At 43.0% G+C, this 22,522-nt stretch overlaps 1 pseudogene; it reads right to left on the minus strand.

Moving 5' to 3' along the window:
• The window catches only part of LOC131187250 (protein-arginine deiminase type-3-like), a 32,424-nt pseudogene extending 16,080 nt beyond the window's left edge, over positions 1-16,344 (minus strand).
• Between the last annotated feature and the right edge of the window lie 6,178 nt (positions 16,345-22,522).

A 22,522-nucleotide genomic window follows, 5' to 3' on the forward strand; every position in this document is an offset into this window, starting at 1 on the left:
GTTTCCTCAAAGTTCCATTTTATTAGAGATGTCATATTGGCATATCTGGGGAAAACCCAAATCTGAAAGCTTCCAGGTTTTCCCCACCCAAAGGGTGCCCAACACCCACATATCCGTCTGTCACATGGTACAATCAAACCACCATCCCAACCGGAGATGCCTCCCAGTTCCAGCCATGCAGGGCAAGATGTCCTTGACTCTCTGAGAAAGGCATGTTATTTTGACTGTATATCACCCCTGCTCCATTCAAACCCACCCTCCTCCCAGTTTCCCACAGTAGTAAATGTGGCAGGCCTGAAGATCCGACGAAAATGATGGCTTCCAGGTCTGACAATTAATTTGGAGAAATGTACAATTCAGCGTGGCTGCTCGGGCAAACTTCTCCAGAACTTCCATATGGAAAGAGTAACCCCTAGAGCCTATGGCACACGGGCCCAAAGTGGCATGCGAAGCCATGTCGCCCAGCACGCGCAGCCTTGCCTGTTTGTCTTCTGGGTTTTCTGGCACGCATGATGATCAGCTGTTTTTCACACGTATGGCAGTGCTGAAAACTGCTGCCAGCCAGCTGATCATCGGGCACGCATACGCACTAGAACCCGGAAGTTTGGCTTTTCCAGAGTGTAGCCCCGACGAGGGCGCACATGACATTTCCATGTGGCCTTTTTGGCACTCAGTGCCATCACTGCCCTAGAGACTCTTCTGAGTTTAAACCACGTGGGAATGTTCTTAGGGTGACCTGTCATCACTTACCTAGGAAGAGCAGCCCCTATTAGGATACGCCCAAGGGGATATTCCTTGCCTTTGACGTTCACCGGAGGGCTGACTTCAAGATTCCCAAATGAGTCCAGGCTAGAATGAGACGCCTTGGAGTTCAGTTCCTGCTTTACATACCCAAAATCTGGACCCTTGGGGGGAAAACGAACAGCTGTGTCAAACACACCTTATTCTATCCTCTTTTTATCCATGCTGTATTTGTGAGACTGGGTTAGATAAACGTAAAGGTAAAGGTTCCTCTTGCACATGTGGGCTAGTCGTTCCCGACTCTAGGGGGCGGTGCTCATCTCCATTTCAAACCTGAAGAGCCAGCGCTGTCCGAAGATGTCTCCGTGGTCATTTGGCCGGCATGACTCAACGCCGAAGGCGCATGAAAAGCTGTGACCTTCCCACCACAGGTGGTCCCTATTTTTCTACTTGCATTTTTTTTTAACCTGCTTTCGAACTGCTAGGTTGGCAGAAGCTGGGACAAGACACGGGAGCTCATCCCGTTACGCGGCACTTGGGGTTCGAACCGCTGAACTGCCGACCTTTTGATTGACAAGCTCAGCGTCTTAGCCACTGCGTCCCTGATTTGAGTTAGATAAATGCATATAAAGTCCTTCTGACCTAACAATCTCATCTTTGATGAAGAGAACATCAGTAAGGCAATCATGAAATCTGATGTTTTTGTGAATAAGTGTTGAGGACAAAACGCAGGACTGATTTTTTTTCCCAACAGCCAAGATCAAAGCGTGCGGGTGTGTGTGTGTGTATATGTGTATGTGTGAAACCCACTTACCAAAACCTCCTTAAAGGGAAAGTAATTCAGTTCTCTGTTCCTTGGGGAGTCAAAGACAACCGGAAATGTTTTATGCGGAGCCTGGATGTAGCCAAACTCCATCTCATCCTAAATGGACGGAAGAGTTGGAACAAAATTAAAAAAGTGTCACCCGTTTATAGATTATAGAAACTGATGTTTGGATTTCAATCTGTTGACACTCAAGGCAAAGCAAGTCAGGTTTGTTTACTGCCATTACTTTTTTAAAAAAAAAATGTTTTAGGCATAGTTTTGAGGGGTCCTGGGTACTTTTTTTTTTTTTTTTGAATTTATATCCCGCCCTTCTCCGAAGACTCAGGGCGGCTTACCTTGTGTTAAGCAATAGTCTTCATCCATTTGTATATTATATACAAAGTCAACTTTTATTGCCCCCCCAACAATCTGGGTCCTCATTTTACCTCCCTTATGAAGGATGGAAGGCTGAGTCAACCTTGGGCCTGGTGGGACTTGAACCTGCAGTAATTGCAAGCAGCTGCTGTTAATAACAGACTGTCTTTAACAGTCTGAGCCACCAGAGGCCCTCACTCTCTGAGCTTGCTTGTTTTTCTTGCAGAAGTTTCATTACCCACACTAGCAAGCTCAGAGGCACCTCCATAGTCCTCCTCCTCCTCTCTGTATACTCCACTCTCTTCTAGCACTGATGAAGTTACCTAGTTGGGTAATGAAACACTTGCAAGAAAACCACCCAGCTCAGAGACCACCAAGGACCCTATAGTCCTCCTCCTCCTCTTCTTCCCTGCACATCCCAAACCTCCTAGCACTGATGCTGTTACCTAACTAGGGTTAGGAAAACATCTGTAAGAAAACGAGGAAGCTCAGGGAGCACCAAAGACCCCTCATGTCAACCCTGAGCTACAAATATTCTTTATAGGCATAGTTTTTATTGCAACAGTGTGCAAATAACATAACATAACATAATCACAGAGTTGGAAGGGACCTTGGAGGTCTTCTAGTCCAACCCCCTGCCCAGACAGGAAACCCTACACCAATTCAGACAAATGGCTATCCAACATTTTCTTAAAAATTTCCAGTGTTGGAGCATTCACAACTTCTGCAGGCAAGTTGTTCCACTTATTGTTCTAACCGTCAGGAAATTTCTCCTTAGTTCTAAGTTGCTTCTCTCCTTGATTAGTTTCCACCCATTGCTTCTTGTTCTACCCTCAGGTGTTTTGGAGAATAGCTTGACTCCCTCTTCTTTGGGGCAGCCCCTGAGATATTGGAACACTGCTATCATGTCTCCCCTAGTCCTTCTTTTTATTAAACTAGACACACTCGGTTCCTGCAACCGTTCTTCATATGTTTTAGCCTCCAGTCCCCTCATCATCTTTGTTGCTCTTCTCTGCACTCTTTCTAGAGTCTCAGCATCTTTTTTACATCATGGCGACCAAAACTGAATGCAATATTCCAAGTGTGGCCTTACCAAGGCCTTATAAAGTGGCACTAACACTTCACGTGATCTTGATTTTATCCCTCTGTTTATGCAGCCCAGAACTGTGTTGGCTTTTTTGGCAGCTGCTGCACACGGCTGGCTCCTATCTAAATGGTTGTCCACTAGGACTCCAAGATCCCTCTCACAGTTACCACTATTGAGCAAGGTACCACATACACGGTTCCTGTGCATTTTGGGTTTTTTTGCCTAAATGTAGAACCTTACTTATAATTGGGACCCGTGAATACAGATAAGAATTTCAATTGAACCTTTGATGTTATCACACCAGGGTGAAATACTACTGGTTCAGACCGATTCAGCCGAACCTGTAGCAATGGCAGCGGGTGGTTCGGAGAACCGGTAGCAACGGCAGCACGAGGCTCCGCCCACCCACCCAGTCGTCATTACTTCCTGGTTTTAACCCTCTGCATGCGCAGAAGGTCCACACGCACATGTGACGCATGCACGAAGCGAGCACGCACAGCATGTGCATTTCCGAACCAGTAGGGAAGGTAAGTAGATTTCACCTCTGATTAAAAACATCTCTGGAGAACTGCAGGAGTGGTGCGATGGCCTAGAGGTGGAGCTCTCGCCTCACAATCAGGAGGCTGTGAGTTTGATCCTAGGTAGAGACAGATAGTTCTCTCTCTGGGCACAATGAGAATGTATCTGCTGAACAAAACTCTGCATTGGCAATGTTGTGGTCCGTCAGCAGCCTACGGACCTGGCAACGGAGTTGGACAGCGATGAGGCTGAGGTGAGGCCAGGGCCATCGGGAAGTGAGGTGCGGACTCCAGAGCCTCCAGAGATTGATAATAGAGAGGCAGATGAACAGGAGGAGCCTGTTCCTAATGCACGCATGAGAAGAGCTGCCAGAAGGCAAGAGCAGCTCAAGCAAAGAGGACAACTCAGAAGTAGGGCCAGGAGATGATTGGCCCCTCCCATAAGGCTTAAAACAGACCAGCACTGGCATTTGAGCTTTGCTGGAAAACAACGTTGTAGCTGCGTCTTCTGCTTCGTCTTCTGCTTCGTATACGTCTTGTTTTTGTGGCTTCTGGACGTTTGCCAGGAAGGGCCTTTGGCAGTTTGCCTAATTGGACTACGATTTGTGAGATAACTGAAGAATTTGTGTTGGGAATCATTTGTTTTAATTTGAGTTGAACAACGCTGGGAATGAAGTAATTCCCAGCTGTTCGAATAAAGTTTGTTTTTCCATGGACTAAGTTTATTACTATCTACTTGGGCCTGGGTCACAACAGGCAACAGGAAGGGCATCTGGCCATTAAACACTCTGCTAGCTCCATTCAGTTGCCCAGACTCAACCCCGCAAGGGATTATGGGGTCATTAAATGATGAGGATAATGTACAGGATAAGAACTATCCCGGTTTCTTCTCCAGTAGGATCAGGATCTCGTTTGGCAGATCACCTGTCCCAAACAGTCTCTCATCTGTGACCTACCTGGATCCATCTGTCGCCGCGATTTTTCCCTTCCGGGCAGATAATAAATTTGCATCCAGCTTTTGTAGCAAGCTTCCTTATATGTTGCACAAAATCCTTATTGCCACCAACACTGTACATTCGGAAGAATAGGTGGAGATGTTAGAAGACAGAAACAAAGGAGAGAGAAGGGCTCGGGTGTTGAGACGGTGGTTGTATGGGAAACTTCACGCATGTAAGTTGGTCCATGACTCCTTACCTGCAGACGTAAACAGAAACTGGCTGCAAGGTGTTTGGGGTCATAATCCATGGAGCAACCCGGAAGACCAAAGTATCTGTGAAAACGGATGTTTGTGGGACCCCCTGAAGCAGGAAAACACAGGAGACAAAGACCAAGAAATACGATGAATTCCAGAGAGATGCCTCTAAACATTTAAAAGTTACAAGGTTTAGGAGTACAGAGCTAAGCTTGAAGTAAAAAAACAGACAGAGGGGTAAACCTTCTCTTTAGTTCAGGAAAGGAAGAGGGTAAGGAAGAAGCTCAAGATAATATGCTTGATCCTCTTTACTGAAGATTTCAAGATTCTCTTCGCTGTACTTTCTACAGTAATAAAATAGAATTCCTGTAGCTTTTGGGTGGGTCTGTTTCCCGACCTGCCTTCCCTTGACTAACTGATAAATGAAGAAGTAGTGAAGAAGGTCCTAGAGAGACATCCCATGATGAAGATTGGAAAAGCATTCCAGATGCTTTCTCCGTTCCCCTGTCAAAGGTGCTTCCTTCTCCCTCTTCCCCAGGTTCTCTTTGATGTTCTCCGTACCTCCCTGGTGGGCTCCAGGAGTGAAGCGTGGAAAGTGACAAGCCCTGAGAAGTCAATGTCTGGAAATTTCAGCCCTTCCACGTAGAAAACGCTCTCCCGTTGACCAGGGTCCCGTTTCACACGGTAGGCGATCTTTCCGGATCCTAGAACGTGTTTGTAATATCTCTGCTCCTTCTTCTCTGTGAATCAAAACCCAATCTTGTTTTATTCATTTCTTTGTTTCTTGAAAGCAAACGTACATACCTTTCATCCAGATCTGGCAGTTTGAGGCAATCTGTGTAATTAAACCCAAGCACATTAACCCTTTGAGATCCAAAGGTTGGTTATCACTGGTGACCAGAGAGCTGGTCAAACTTTTGATCCGTCGTAACAAAATTATGGACCTCCTCTTTTGTGCAGGACAAGGAAGATGAGTATCGGTTTGATCCTCTCGAAAATGCTCCCTTGTTTTTTTTAGGTGAGGAGCATGAAAAGGAACACTGAACACCATAATTACTTAAAAGAATCTACAATAAGCGTTCTCCTTTGGGTCTTGGTTTCATCTGCCTTCGGCTTCAGAAAGCCTCATCTGCTGGCCTTCAATACTTACCTTGAGCGTAGAAGACCCCCACTTTGTCACCATCAGCTCTCGAGATGTGGAGAGTCAGCTGGTAGTTTGCAAAAACTTCATTAGGTCCTTGAGTTGTCAGGATCATACGGGACATGTCCTGGAGGTCTAAAAGGAGAACCAATTCAATTCCAATTGAGCCAGAAACATTTGACTTCCAGCCCCGCGCATTCATTAACCACAATCTGGCTTTAGTTCGGTTGATGCGCTCAGATATTCACAATTGTCTGGTCACGGGACAGGGGCTTGACCATTTACGATAATTTTGGGCCATAAAGCACCCATTCTGTGACCAGCATAAATGCAATCAGTCGTAAGCTGAGGTCTACCCGTACTTTAGCACTGTGTCCTTCCTTTTACAACACTGCTTCTACAGATTGTGGATGTTGAAGTCCACACCAAGCTTCATAGGATGAGGAAAAACTGCCCTTAAGAATGGGCGCAGCTGCCTACCTTGCTTGGACGTCAATTTGGTGTCCTTGTTGTCTTCCTCTTTGGCTGTAGGATTGTCTCGATCGCAGTTCACCAAGAGAATGGCGCCTTTTCCATCCGGCCCCCACGTCCACTGGTCCTGCAGGGATGGGAAGCCACGTCAGGGTGGATATCAGGAAAGGTGGAGTCCCACTTTGGCTCTGTTCCTCCTCCTCCTCTTTGAGGAGGCTATGAAAAATGGCCACCTTCTTCTCCAGAAGCTGCCGGAAGACCAATCTGGGGTCTCGGGAGCCCTTGTGAGGAGCAGCATCTGCTTCCCACCTCATCCAGCGACAATTGTATTTATTATGTATTTATTCATTACATTTAGATGATTGTATTTAGCCGAGGGAGTTCATTACAGCACCACCCCAGTCAGGTGTGCCCCAGATGTGTTAGCAAATCCCATCCTCCCCTGCCAGCAGGAGAAATGGCCCGTCAGCTCCCCAACCTCTCTGTTCGCATTAACGTTACAAATATTTTCATTCCTGTCGTTCTACTCCAACCAAAAAACTTATTTTAATTTAACCTTTTGACTCCTTCCTCTGGTCACCGTTCCTGAGCGGTTTATATCAGCATCCAAGGATATTTCTGCAGCAGGAAAACAAAGGGGGCAGGGAGGGGTTTAAAGAAAGAAACTTCATTATTCCCATCCAAAGCCTCTGCTTGCATCCCAGTCTGTTTTTTTTCTGAGAGAAAAGCGTACTTCAGGCCATGTTGGTTAGTTATCTGCTTTGCCTTTTTCCCTGTTCCATCCCAGTCTGATCAGGGCAGGGTTCACCGAACGAGAAGTGCTGAGTTATTATTATTATTATTATTATTTATTAGATTTCTATACCGCCCTTCTCCCGAAGGACTCAGGGCGGTGTACAGCCAAAATAAAAACAAACAATACAATATACAATTAAAACAAGAATTAAAAAACTTATTACACAATTGGCCTAAGACTTTAAAAATGTTTAAAATTCTAAAAACCCATTAAAATTCATAATATAAATTTAAAAACCAACAAAATTTAAGCCAGCCCCGTGGGAATAAATAAATGTGTTTTCAGTTCGCGGCGGAAGGTCCGAAGGTCAGATATTTGCCGCAAACCAGGGGGAAGTTCGTTCCAGAGGGTAGGAGCCCCCACAGAGAAGGATCTTCCCCTGAGGGCCGCCAGCCGACATTGTTTGGCGGACAGCACCCTGAGAAGTCCCTCTCTATGTGAGCGTATGGGTCGGTGGGAGGCATGAGGTAACAGTAGAGTTATATATCCTGCCCCCCTTCCAATTCATCCTTTGGGCTGTGCCACGCCTCCATATCCCTGCCAGCTTACCTATGCCGGTAAGATGCAGAATCGCTTTGGCGATAGGGACCTTGCCGTTACCTTCATAGTACGAAACTCTGATCTGCAATATACCACCAAAGAGTAAATTTAAGTCAAAGGATATCGGGGGTGGCACCCCTTCAAAACCTCCCTCTCCAACACACCTCTGTTTTCAATTTTATAATCTATCAAGGTGCCTCTGTACAAAGGCACATTTACAAAGGGCCTCTGGTGGCTCAACAGACTAATGCAGTCTGTTATTAACAGCAGCTGCCTGCAATTACTGCAGGTTCGAGTCCCACCAGGCCCAAGGTTGACTCAGCCTTCCATCCTTTAAGGTAGGTAAAATGAGGACCCAGATTGTTGGGGGCAATAAGTTGACTTTGTATATAATATACAAATGGATGAAGACTATTGCTTGACACAGTGTAAGCCGCCCTGAGTCTTCGGAGAAGGGCGGGATATAAATGCAAATAAAAAAAAATTTAATTGGGAAATTTCTAATTTCCTTCGCGGTGGATACATAGCAATAGCACTTTAACATAACATAACATCAGAGTTGGAAGGGACCTTGGAGGCCTTCTAGTCCAACCCCCTGCCCAGGCAGGAAACCCTACACCATCTCAGTCAGATGGTTATCCAACATTTTCTTAAAAATTTCCAGTGTTGGAGCATTCACAACTTCTGCAGGCAAGTCGTTCCACTGATTAATTGTTCTAACTGTCAGGAAATTTCTCCTTAGTTCTAAGTTGCTTCTTTCTTTGCTCAGTTTCCACCCATTGCTTCTTGTTCTACCCTCAGGTGCTTTGGAGAACAGCCCGACTCCCTCTTCTCTGTGGCAACCCCTGAGATATTGGAAGACTGCTATCATGTCTCCCCTAGTCCTTCTTTTCGTTAAACTAGACATACCCAGTTCCTGCAACCGTTCCAGTGGTGGCGAAGCTTTTACTCATCGAGTGCCAAACTTCTCTGCTAACGTGCGGTTTTTCCCCATGGGCTGAGTGCACAATTGCACCATCTATGCATGGTTTTTACACATGCAATGCACGCACGTGAACGCCGTCGGTGCATGTGTGCACTGCGTGCCAGTACTCTCATGCACATGTGCAAATGCGTGCAGGAGAGCTTTGAAGACCAACTGGGTCCTTTGAATTGTGCACAGCTGCAGGTGAGTTGGGCAACAGCTCCTGTGCCCGGAAAAAAATGGTTTTGCGTGCTACTTCCGGCACGCGTGCTATTGGTTCGCCATCATGGACTTAAACTTATATACCGCTTCACAGTGCTATACAGCCCTCTCTAAGTGGTTTACAGAGTCAGCCCCTTGCCCCCCAACAATCTGGGTCCTCATTTGACCCACCTCGGAAGGATGGAAGGCCAAGTTGACCTTGAGCCAGTGTGGATCGAACTGCTGGCAATCGGCAGTCAGAAGAATTAGCCTGCAAAACTTCATTCGGACCACTGCACCACTCCAGCTCTAATAAACCTCTGTGGCTCAGACTGCTAATGCAGTCTGTTATTAACAGCAGCTGCTTGCAATTACTGCAGGTTCTAGTCCCACCAGGCCCAAGGTTGACTCAGCCTTCCATCCTTTATAAGGTAGGTAAAATGAGGACCCAGATTGTTGGGGGCAATAAGTTGACTTTGTATATAAATATACAAATAGGATGAAGACTATTGCTAACATAGTGTTAGTCGCCCTGAGTCTTCGGAGAAGGGCGGGATATAAATCCAAATTAAAAAAAAAAAACCTTATCCTGCATTTTTATCTCGAGCTTTTAAAACAATTCTTCCTTTGTATCTTGACAAGGCTTCTCTAAAGAAAGGGACTTTTGAGAACTTACCAAATGAATTCTGTTTATTTATTTTTTTTGTCTCCCTATCTAGAATTCTCCACTGGTTTCTATTGCCAGGTTGAAGCACTTCGTCAATATCTGAACTAGATAAACCAGGTTTATATTGTGGAGCTTATGCTGATGAATAACAGAGTTGGAAGGGACCTTTGAGGTCTTCTAATCCAACAGGCCAATCCCCTTGCTCACGACCCTACAACATTTCCTGCCTGGGCAGGGGGTTGGACTAGAAGGCCTCCAAGGTCCCTTCCAACTCTGTTGTTATTATTATTATTATTATTTCAGACAAATGGTTGTCCAATCTCTTATTAAAAACCTCCAGTCTTGGAGCATCCCAGAACTTCCGCAGTCAAGTCATTCCGTTGCTTTATTTATGATGAGTTTGTTCAGTTGGTAGGTCTAAAAGGAGGCCTACAAATCCCAGGATCCTCACCTTTTCGTCATCGACCTGCTCGCTTGGGGCATCCATGGTGGCGCTGAACTTGACGGTCCGGTCCAGTGGCCATTTTGAGTCATGCCAGTAGACCTTCGATTTTATCGGTTTTGTTGATTTGGTCATGTGATGTTCGGTTTTGTAGATGTTCAGGCCGTGGGTGGCCCAGATCTTGAAGCTGGTCGCAGCCCTCGGGGCTGCCCTAAAGGAAAGATGCTATTAGTGGCAAAACTGTTCTCATTTAAGTCATAAAAGAGATTTTTAAGATACGCAGTTTCCTCCTCCCTTTAATGCCTTCTGCCCCAAGAATAGTTCTGTTGGTTCATTGCCAAACGTCTGCATAAATATTTACGGGACCGCCTACTGCCACCATTAGCCTCTCACCGACCAGTGCGCTCTCACAGAGAGGGCCTCCTCCGGATACCGTCAGCTAAACAATGTCGGCTGGTGACCTCCAGGGGGAGGGCCTTCTCTGTGGGGGCCCCTACCCTCTGGAACGAGCTTCCTCTGGGGCTTCGTCAACTCCCCAATCTCAGGTCCTTCCGCCGCGAGCTGAAGATGTTACTATTTCGAAGAGCAGGACTAGCTTGAACGTAGTTTTTAAATTGGGATTTTTAAAAAAAGGGGTTTAAATGAGGTTTTAAAATTTATACTTATAGTTTTAGGGCATCAATTGAATTTAACTGTCTATTCTTTTAGCTGTTTATATGTATTATATGTTTTCTGTTGTTTTTTGGCTGTGAACCGCCCTGAGTCCTTCGGGAGATGGGCGGTATACAAATATAATAAATAATAATAATAATAATAAATACAGGTGAGATTTGACTCTTAACCACTAAGTACATGTATGATGGACATTACCTCACTGATGGCCCCCCACCCAGTTAAAGACCTTGGAGTTTTTATATCTAATGATCTAAGTGCCAAAGCCCACTGTAACTATATAGCTAAAACGGCTCTAAAAGTTGTTAACTTAATTCTATGTAGCTTCTTTTCCAAAAACACCACGCTATTGACCAGAGCATATAAAACTTTTGCTAGGCCAATTCTTGATTACTGCTCGCCTGTCTGGAACCCATACCATATATCCGATATCAATACAGTTAATTTAAACTTAATGTCAACCGCTTTAATCTAGATTGCAGAAAATATGACTTCTGTAACAGAATCATCAGTGCTTGGAATACTTTACCTGGCTTCAGCTTCGTGCTTCTGGGAGCAATGTGTGATCGCAGCTGTTTCTTCCTTTTAACTGCTAGTGGGGGTTTGAACTGATTGGGTGGGAGCTTGGCTGTGTTCTGATTGGATGGAGGTTTTTTTGTGCTCTGATTGGCTGGGGGGGTGTCCTGTTTGGGTGGGGGCTTGGTTGTGCTCAATTTAGTCTGTGTTGCAGGGGGATTTGAGCTGGTGAGCTGCATAGCTGTTGTTTGGCTTTGTGGTGGTGCTACATCTTCATAGTGGGTGTCAGTCTGCTGCATGTATGGATTGGAGGGGTTTGAAATGGCTAATGTTGCAGCTGCGGTCTGGCTTCTGGTCCTTGGTCGTGCTTCATGATCAGTGTGGGTTTGGGTCTGCTTTCTGGGTGGATGTGCGGTGGTGACATCCTGTGTGGACCTCGTGAGTGTGGGTCTGGTGTCATTCCTCGTGTTAGGGACTCGTTTGTCAATAAGGGCGGGTTTCCAAATGGCTGGTAGGCGGGAGGTATCATCTCGTTTGTCCCAGAAGCACAAAGCTGAAGCCTGAAGATGACGAATGAGACTTCGTCGAAATGTCGCCAAGACACTTCCAATTTTACGCGGGAGAAAACCCGAATAACCAAAGATCTACATACAAACACCCGCGAAAACTTCAGAAAACATATATATATATATATATATATATATATATATATATATATATATATATATATATATATATATATATATATATATGCTTATACCTCCTATATTTACTCATACATGTGTTTATTTACTATATAATCTTTTTGTATGATACCTACATATATTGTTGTGACAAAATAAATAAAATAAATAAATAAATAAATAAACAGTTGAGCGTGTCCAAAGGTATTTTATGAGAAGAGTTCTTCACTCCTCTGAAACCAATAAAATACCTTATTCCACCAGACTTGATATCCTGGGTCTAGAAAACTTGGAACTTCATCGCCTTCGACAGGATCTGGGTTTAGCTTATAGAATCATCCGTTGTAATGTCCTTCCTGCCAATGACTACTTCAGTTTCAACTACAATAACACAAGAGCTACCAACAGATTTAAACTTAACGTCAACCGCACCAGTTTAGATTGCAGAAAACACGATTTCTGTAACAGAATTATCTATGCTTGGAATGCATTACCTGACTTTGTGGTCTCTTCTCATAACCCCAGAAGTTTTATTAAAAATCTATCCACTGTTGACCCCACCACATTTCTAAGAGGACTCTAAGGGGCGTGCATAAGAGCACAAATGTGCCTACCGTTCCTGTCCTATTGTTTCTTCCCCTATATATATATATATGCTTATACTATCTTGTTTCTCCCCATATATATGTTTATATATTATATAATCTTTTGTGTTTTGCTTGTTATCCTTGTGTATATTGTTATGACAAAATAAAATAAATAAATAAATAAAATTAATGTCCAATTAACTGAAGGAATAAGGTGCTCCCCTCTAAAATATCGTAGCAAATTCTATCGTTGGCTAATTCCAGTCTGGCAAAAACTGAGAATCTACCCCTAATGAATTTGGCAATGGAGAATTGACTTCCAAAATGGTGTTTTGGCCACTTATGGCACCCTGAAGCAGTGAAAACAGAATTGAAAGTGTGTTTCCAAACTACCTTCCCCCAAGCTAATCTCACCTGGGTAAAATCCCCAACAATCCCAAGTAGCAATTCTTTTCAACTGGGAATACTTCCTGATGTCTATGGAGATTCTTAATCATCCAGGTCCATGGTTGGTTATCCGGAAGATGTTTTTTTTTTTCCAAAAGGCAAGTGAACTTTCTTGCTGCCTTCTTCGGGAATGTTTCGTTCTTAGAAGCTTCTTCGATGAGAAGCGGAATGTTTTCCAAGAAAATAAGAAAGACAATTGCCTTTTGAGAAAAAAGCACCTGTGGGACCAATTGAGCATCGAAGGAAGATCAATAAATTTCCCAGTGGTGGGTTCCTACCGGTTCGCCCCGGTTCTCACGAACCGGTAGTGACAGCAGGAGGCTCCGCCCACCCTCCCGAATATCATCATGGACTGTTCTGTCCCCCCACCTCACCTAGGACAACACACGAGCAAATGACATCTACCAGTAATTTATTTTTACAAGCCAACCTGAGTCCCTTTAGCAGATAAAAGTTCTGGCAGCTACTTTCCAAATGCCTGCCAAGTTTCTTATCACCTCTAGAAACAGGAGTCAGCGTATCTGTAGTCTGTTGCTGGGGCAACCAAGAGTTCAAAGAGTAGTTAGAAATTATCCACAAAGTCCAAGCCTGAAGTCTGAGAAATATCTCATCCGAAGCTCACGATATGCAGTTTTTGACCATCACAGAGCCTGCAGAGCAACCCCACCCACTTTTATCCCCTGTGGGGCATGGCTTAGTGACTCAGCAATCTCTGGCCCTTCCACACCTCTTCCTTTGCTGCGCACGCCTCTCCCTCCGACGCTGCCTGGGATCAATCCAAGATTGATCTTCATCACTCCCTATTAGTGGGTGCTCCGACATGCCTTCCTCCTGGCCTTCAGCTGGTACCTGAGGCGTTGCCAGAAAGGAGGGTCCTGGCGAGGGAGGCCTTGTCAGCTCCTCCTCATCACTTTCAGAGTCATCTTCCTCCATGAGGACAGGCTCGGGAGCCGGAGTCACAACAATGGACAGTCTGCGCATGCGCAGAAGGTTCTGTGCAGAAGCAATGTGCGCGTGGAGTCCCAATAGCAAACCGGTAGCGAAAATAAGTGGAACCCACCACTGAAATTTCCCCCTGGAAATTGTGACTATTGTTTTATCTTTTGCACTGAGAACCGGTGAAAATGTGGCAGTGTAGAAGCACACGCTGGGTGACCATGATTAACGTGTTCAGTCTGCATTGAGCTGTCCTTTTTAATTGCCCGTTTCCTGCTCTGTCTGACTTTTCTCTTCATCTTTACAGTAGTTCCCTTCTAATCCAAATTTAGTTCTCTGGTTTAAAAAAAGCAGGTTTTTCTGCAGCAGTGCATGGTCGAAAAACAAAGATAGAAAAAGGAACTATAAACTTGTTTTTAAAAAGAGCCTTTTAGAGCCTGCTGGTCCCTGCAAATCTTCTTAAGACCATCACATTGCTAAGGGTTTTGTGGCGTCTTTGAGCCCACCCAACAACAGAAGCGGTTTTTAAGCGGGTGGCTTTGGCAAGGATTGTCCTGCATTCACACCTGTGGTGACAGCAGATTGGCAGATCCTTCACAATCTACCTGCACCCAGGTTCTCTCACACCCTCCTTTGATTCTGTTGTGCGGTTGACATTTCCAAGGTGGGCCCCACTGTCGTGGACCGATCAGAGCTAGTGTTTATTCAGCACATCTGTGCACACACACACACAACATTCACCCCTGCGGCAACCACAACAAGCCCTTAAGGAGCCCAGTCTAAGCCTGACAGGTGTTACTTTAATAAATCCTGACAATTACAGTAACCACAGATCGTAGCATTTTTTTTTTTTAAAAATCAGCAAATAGAAAGAGGAAGAACTTAAATATTCATCAGAGTGTTGTTGTTGTTTTGTCAAGATTCCCATCCAGGTTTGAGATAACTAACTGAATGACCTAGGATATTTCAGGACAAAGTAAAGAAGATCCAAAGTAAAAAATCCTATCAACAAGTACAAACTCGATGGTCATTACTTTACTGACAATCCCCACCCTGTCAAAGATCTTGGAGTTCTCATATCAAATGACCTTAATGCCAAAGCCCACTGCAACTACATCGCAAAAAAGGCTCTAAGAGTTGTAAACCTAATTTTATGCAGCTTCTTTTCCAAAAACTCTACACTACTAACTAGAGCATACAAAACATTTGCCAGACCTATTCTTGAATACAGCTCATCCGTCTGGAACCCACACCACATCTCTGACATAAATACAATCGAATGCGTCCAGAAATATTTTACTAGAAGAGTTCTTCGCTCCTCCAAAAACAACAAAATACCTTATACCACCAGGCTTGAAATCCTGGGATTAGAAAACTTACAACTCCGTCGACTTCGACATGACCTGTGTTTAACACACAAAATCATCTATTGCAATATCCTTCCTGTAAAAGACTACTTCAGCTTCAATCGCAATATTACAAGAGCAAAAAATAGATTCAAGCTTAATGTCAACCGCTTCAAACTTGATTGCAGAAAATATGACTTCTGTAACAGAGTTGTTAATGCTTGGAACTCATTACCTGACTCCATAGTCTCTACTCAAAATCCCAAAATCTTCAACCAAAAACTGTCTACTATTGACCTCACCCCATTCCTAAGAGGACTATAAGGGGCGTGCATAAGAGCACAAAAGTGCCTACCGTTCCTGTCCTATTGTTCCCTTCATTATATCAAATTAATATAGCTGATGCATATTTTTTTACTTATATATATATATATATATATATTTTCTTCATGATATGTTGTTTTATTTATGACAATGTTTGTGTATACTGTTGTGACAAAATGAAATTAAAAAAAAAGAGACTGGACAGCCACCTGTCTGATATGGTATAGGGTCTCCTGCTTGAGCAAGGGGTTGAACTAGAAGACCTGCAAGGTCCCTTCCAGCTCCTATCCTATCCTATCCTCTTTTTGCTAATGAGATGAAATGAATTCTGAATGAAAATTCAACAGGGGCCCTTCCCTTCTCTCTGGGAAACCAAGCATTTTTCCTGCTGCCTGTCAGCAGTTCAGGGAACTCCTTGAGATAGCAAAACAAATGATAGCATCACTCATTACCTTTGCAGATTACCCGGTCAATGACTTCCTTGCAAGCACAGAGAGATATTCAGAAATCTGGGCATCGGGATTTTTGGGTTGTTGTTGTTGTTGTTGTTGTTGTTTTTGAGATACCTCACTAAAGATGCTTTCAGGCTGTTTTGGGAACCACTCCCCACACCTCCCCCGGCAGTTAAGAGTTGTGAAATGAAAAGAGACGTCACCCCCAATTTTATTTTATTTTCCGCTGCTAAATTTCAGCTGCCTTCTGCGAAACTGAAAGGATCTTTTTCAGTTCTTCTTTTCTTCTGTAAATCAAAACACACACACACACACACACATTGTGTAATAGGAATGCCCTAGTGCTTACCCATGGATGTCCAGGCAGAGCTCGGTGCCCAGAATATGGACAGTGCTGGTAACCTTCTCCGTTGAAAGCTGGATGCATCTCTGGTCAGTCATGCTGGGGGATATTTTTTTTTTCCTCTCGTCTACCCTGGCTCTGGAATAAACATCCCTGAGCTGGAGGGAGAGATTTAAAAGGGGAAAGGATGGGGTGAGTACCTGCTCAGCCCCTCTCCACCTTGCCATCTGATAGGCTGGTGCACACTCTAATCCCGCCTTCTGGGCTGGCATGATTGATTTGGGAGCTGGCATCCCATGTTCTCACCCAAAGAGAATTATCAGCTTCCACCCCAAGGAAGAAGGAGGAGGAGGAGGAGGAGGAAGTAGCCTAGAAGGCGTGGAGAGTTCCTAGAAAGTAGCCCAACTCCTGCCTGAGATAGATTAATTTATTTATGTATTCATTTATTTTTGAGTTCTATAATGCCGAGGTGGCGCAGTGGTTAGAGTGCAGTACTGCAGGTTACTTCCGCTGACTGCCAGCTGACTGCAGTTTGGCCGTTCGATTCTCACCAGGCTCAAGGTTGACTCAGCCTTCCACCCTTCCAAGGTGGGTAAAATGAGGATCCAGATTGTTGTGGGGGGGCCAAGAGGCTGACCCTGTAAAAACCACTTAAGAGAGGGCTGTAAAAGCACGGTGAAGCGGTATATAAGTGCTATTGCTATAGCCGCCCCGCCGAGCAAACGACACTGGAAGGCTCACAATTCAGAAACGTAAGATTAAAATTAACATCTTTAAAACATTTTAAACTATAAAGAGAGTAAAAGCCAATAGAATAGAATAGAATAGAATTTTATTGGCCAAGTGTGATTGGACACACAAGGAATTTGTCTTGGTGCATATGCTCTCAGTGCACATAAAAGAAAAGATACATTCATCAAGGTACAACATTTACAACACAATTGATGGTCAGTATATCAATATGAATCATAAGGATTGCCAGCAACAAATTTACAGTCATATAGTCATAGGTGGAAAGAGATTGGTGATGGGAACGATGAGAAGATTAATAGTAGTATAGTTTGACAGTGTTGAGGGAATTATTTGTTTAGCAGAGTGATGGCGTCCGGGGAAAAACTCTCCTTGCGTCTAGTTGTTCTGTTGTGCAGTGCTCTATAGCGTCGTTTTGAGGGTAGGAGTTGAAACAGTTTATGTCCAGGATGCGAGGGGTCTGTAAATATTTTCACGGCCCTCTTCTTGATTCGTGCAGTATACAGGTCCTCAATGGAAGGCAGGTTGGTAGCAATTATTTTTTCTGCAGTTCTAATTATCCTATAATAAGGCACCAAAGAAAACCAAAATATTAAAATGTCTAATCCTCATCTTTTCTAGTTGAAAAAAAAAAGTAAGACGCTAACTTAGCATAGATCCAGACCGTTTGGTGATTTATTGGGAGAACTTGAAATCCGCAGAAGATGTGTTTGAAAACAGACAACCGTCTCCCGGCTCTGCAATAAAGAGAGTTGAGGAAAGTCTGCAAATAAGGACTTGCTGAATCCTGTATCTCTATATGCCTGGTCAATCCCCGGAGGTAGGTTTGTATTATGAGATGAAAGTTAATGAACTTGGTTTCTTAAACACAGCTCAGTTTAGAAGTCAAACACTTTTGGAAGACACTAGAAGTCAAGAATAGATTTTGGGCTGACGGGAAGCAAAGAAGCTTGCCGTCTTATATTGATGAAGCAAGTTTTTGTCCTTCCGTCTGGATTTGGCTTAGACACCAAAGAAGGAGGCTGTCTCCAGAGTCTAATTCGATAAGTTTAATTTCAGCAACCAACTAACAAAATAACAGGAAGGGACCTTGGAGGTCTTCTAGTCCAACCCCCTGCTCAGGCAGCAAACCCTATACCATTTCAGCCAAATGGTGGTTCAATCTCTTCTTAAAAACTTCCAGTGTTGGAGCATTCACAATTTCTGCTGGCAAGTTGTTCCACTGATTAATTGTTCTGTCAGGAAATTTCTCCTTAGTTCTAAATTGCTTCTCTCCTTTATTAGTTTCCGCCCATTGCTTCTTGTCCTGCCCTCAGGTGCTTTGGAGAATAGCTTGACTCCCTCTTCTTTGGGGCAACCCCTGAGAAATTGGAACACTGCTATCCTGTCAGCGGATGAGTAATATTTGAGATGGGTTGCAATGTAGATCCAAGAAGGAAATATCAGTGTCTTTTTATCCAGTATTTCTGCTGCAGTTTAGCAAGAGAGTCCCCATCAAACCAAGGAATCTTTAAGAGATTTTTGAAAGCGGAGCCGTATTTCCTGGGTTTAGCAGCGCGGCCAAGGGTAGGAGGCGAAAAGTCCCGTTCCGATTTTTCCTTGCCCCAATTCAGTGAAAGGAAAACGATCTGTTGACAGTGCATAATCCATTCCTACCGATTTTTCCCAAAAGGAATACAAACACCAATACAGGTCAGAATTTGATATGAAGCAGGGGTCTCCAACCTTTGCAACTTTAAGCCTGGAGGACTTCAACTCCCAGAATCCCCCAGCTGAAGTCCTCCAGGCTTAAAGTTGCCAAGGTTGGAGACCCCTGATAGAAAGGACAATTTGCAGAGTTAAAAAAAAAAAAGAATTATTCCTAAATTTATGAAATGCCAGGAAGACAGACGTCATGGGGGGAAAGGCATACAGTACACAGTTCTGCAATTTTTGTGGGCCAGATTGTGCTTTTAACAGGGGCGCCAAATGTTCCCTTCCTTGGACAATTATAGAAACACGGGACTATATAACATACATGAATAGTAAGATGTATAGTAATCCTTGACTTACAACAGTTCATTTAATGACTGTTGCAAGTTACACCCGCGACCATTCTTCACCCACAGGACCATTGCAGTATCCATCGGCGCTTTGGTCAAGTAATCAAAATTCAAATTGTTCGCAACAGGCTCGCATTTATGACGGTCGCAGTCTCCCGGAGTCACGCGATTCCCTTTTGCGACCGCAAAATTCAATAGGGCAATCCAGCTTCAGTGGACCACTGTGTGACTAATTTAACAACTGAGGTGATTCGCTTAGCAACTCTGGCAAGAAAAGTCGTAAAATAGAGCAAATGTCTCACTTGGCAGCAGGAATTTGGGGCTCAATTGCGGCCGTAAGTCGAGAGCTACCTTTAATGCACACATTCTCTCTCTCTCACACACACACAGACACACACACAGAGAGAGAGAGAGAGAGAGAGAGAAACAGGGTTTTTTTGACAATTACACTAATGCTAGAACGTGTTGAATGTACACCCAGGGTCTCTTTTCAACAACCTTAATGAGTGATGATAAAATTTGACAGCTTCTGTTAAGCCAATTAGCACCTTCTGTGAGATAAAAGAAAAATTATTTCCCTGCATACTTATATTTACATTGGTTTCCATTTACCAATCCAATAATTTACATTTCCTAATTTTAAACTTGGTTAACAATCCAATTTATAGTTTCGATTTCTTTTTTCCAACCAATCATATAATTTATTCCGCACTTTGTAATATTCCGACTCTTCCCTTTCTTTAATTTCTAACGTCATCCTGTCCATTTCTGCACACTGTAAAATTTTTCGAATTATTATTTCTTCTCCGGGAACATTATTTTGTTTCCATACATATGCTACACCGATCCTTGCCACCATTAATATATGAAGTATTAAGTATTGCAAAGATTTATCCATTTTTGAATTAAATATTCCCATATAAGTATGTAGAGGAATGAGTAAAAAAGAACAGAGAATATATATCATTATACGATATATACGATACGACAAGCTGTAAAATATGCAATGCTATGTCTGTTATGTGTTTTTAGTGTGTTTTTGTTCGTTTGTTTTTTGTGTTTTTTCTTCATTTTGTTTTTAAGGGTGAAAAGCTTAATAAAAATTATATATATATATATATATATATATATATATATATATATATATATATATATATATATATATATATATATATATATATATATATATATATATATATATATATATTTATTTGTTTTCTGAGTTTTCACAGGTGTTTGTATATAGGTCTTTGGTTGTTGGGTTTCTCCCGTAAAATTGGAAGTGTCTTGCGACGCTTCGTAAGTCTCATTCATCATCTTCAGGCTTCAGCTTCGTGCTTCTGGGAGCAATGTGTGATCGCAGCTGTTTCTTCCTTTAACTGCTAGTGTTTGAACTGATTGGGTGGGAGCTTGGCTGTGCTCTGATTGGATTTTTCTGTGCTCTGGTCAAATTGTGTCTGTGTTGGTCTTGGTTGTGCTCAGTCTAATCTGTGCTGCAATTGAGCTGGTGAGCTGCATAGCTGTTGTTGGCTTTGTGGTGGTGACATCTTCCTTGATGTCAGTCTGCTGCATGAATGGATTGGATGAAATGCAACACCATCAAACCCTATCCATCATGCAGAACCACAGAAGTGCCAAGAAATTTAATGCCAATGCCTGATGTAACAGCACAACCAATCAATGAAACAAACAATCATCTTATATCAAACAAACAATATCCATCCAAACACCCAAACTACCATCCAACCATCTATACAACCATCTATTGTCCACAACCCCAACCTACTAACACCCAAAACTAGGTATGCATTACCTCTTCAACACCAATCATATCAGATCTCAAATGCAAATTGATAAATGCAAGAAGCATAGTCAACAAATTACCTGAATTTATCCTCTTATTAAACAGTGGCACATTTGATATCATTTTGTTTGTGAAACATGGCTGAATTCATCCTTCCTGACTCCATTATCTCAAACAAAGAATATCAAGTCTATCGATCAGATCGGGAAAACCGAAGAGGTGGTGGAGTGGCTATCTTTTACAAAAGACACTGAATCTAAAAATATCCAAGTAGCACATAAACTCTCTTCCTGAAACCATAGTATGCGACCTATCCCTTGACACTACTCTTGATTCTTACTATGCTACAGAGCCCCGACTATGACATTACCCATAAATATGCCAACCTCAATGCTAACATGGACTACCTCTTGCCCATACCCTCTTATCTTCCTGGGTGACTTAAATCTACCTCTCATTAACTGGACAACCAATGAATGTTCAACTGACCCAATCCATACTACACTATACAACGCTGTTACAAACCTAGGTCTTGAACAACTTGTAACTAACAATACAAGACTCAACAACTGCCTTGACCTCATCTTCTGCAACAATCCAAACTCAATTTACGGACTACAAATTAAAGAACCTTTTTCAAACAGTGACCACTGCATGATTGATTTTCGTCTCAATATCGTCCATACTTAAATCGTCATAACACCAGAACTCCCAACTACAACTTCAAGAAAGCCAATTCGTCCTTATAAACAACGATCTTTCACTTCTGAACTGGCAAAATCTGTTTGCAACCTGCATAACCGCTGATGACCTCTATAGAATCTTCCTACTTGAAATCAATAGAGTCATTAAATTATATGTACCACGAATGACTACCATGTCCAAGAAAAACAAACTACCCATATCAATAAAAAAGCTTCAATCAAAAAAATCCTCTGGAAAGGAAACAAAAAAGGCTATGTTACAAACTTCAGAAACCGTTACAGAAACATATGCAACCAAATTAAAACTGAATGCACAAATTACCACACCAAGCAAGAAGAAAACCTTCTACGCACAAATTCCAATCGTGCCTTTTATAATTTTGTCAACAGTAAACTTAAAGATTCAAGATCCATCCCACCACTAAAAGATTCTAACAACAAAGAATGCAATGACGAAACAGTCAAAGCAAACCTCTTCAACATTTTCTTTGGCTCAGTTTTTGTTAACTCCGATAACACATATCCAACATTCCACAAACGAACCAGCAATGACTATGATGATCTAACTCATATAGATTTCACAGAAGACAACGTTGGTAAAGCTCTTCACAACTTAAAACCATCGCTTTCTATTGGACCTGATGGTCTATGTGCATATTTCTTAAAAAAACTTTCCATTAATATAGCTGAACCCCTAAGTATTATCTTTGATAAAGCTTTCACTACCAGTTCTCTTCCCAAACTTTGGTCACTAGCCACAGTCATCCCCATCTTCACAAAAGGAGACCCCAGCTTAGTGAAAACTACAGACCGATCTCCCTTTGCTCGTCACCTGCAAAGTCATGGAATCTATCATCAATCAATCCATTACCTCACACTTAGAAACTAACAACCTACTCTCCAACAAACAATTTGGTTTCAGGAAAAGTTATCATGTAACTTACAACTTCTCCACTGCAAAACATATGGACTTCAA

This window comes from Ahaetulla prasina, chromosome 18 (genome assembly GCF_028640845.1).
Source record: "Ahaetulla prasina isolate Xishuangbanna chromosome 18, ASM2864084v1, whole genome shotgun sequence".
NCBI classification, from domain to species: domain Eukaryota; kingdom Metazoa; phylum Chordata; class Lepidosauria; order Squamata; family Colubridae; genus Ahaetulla; species Ahaetulla prasina.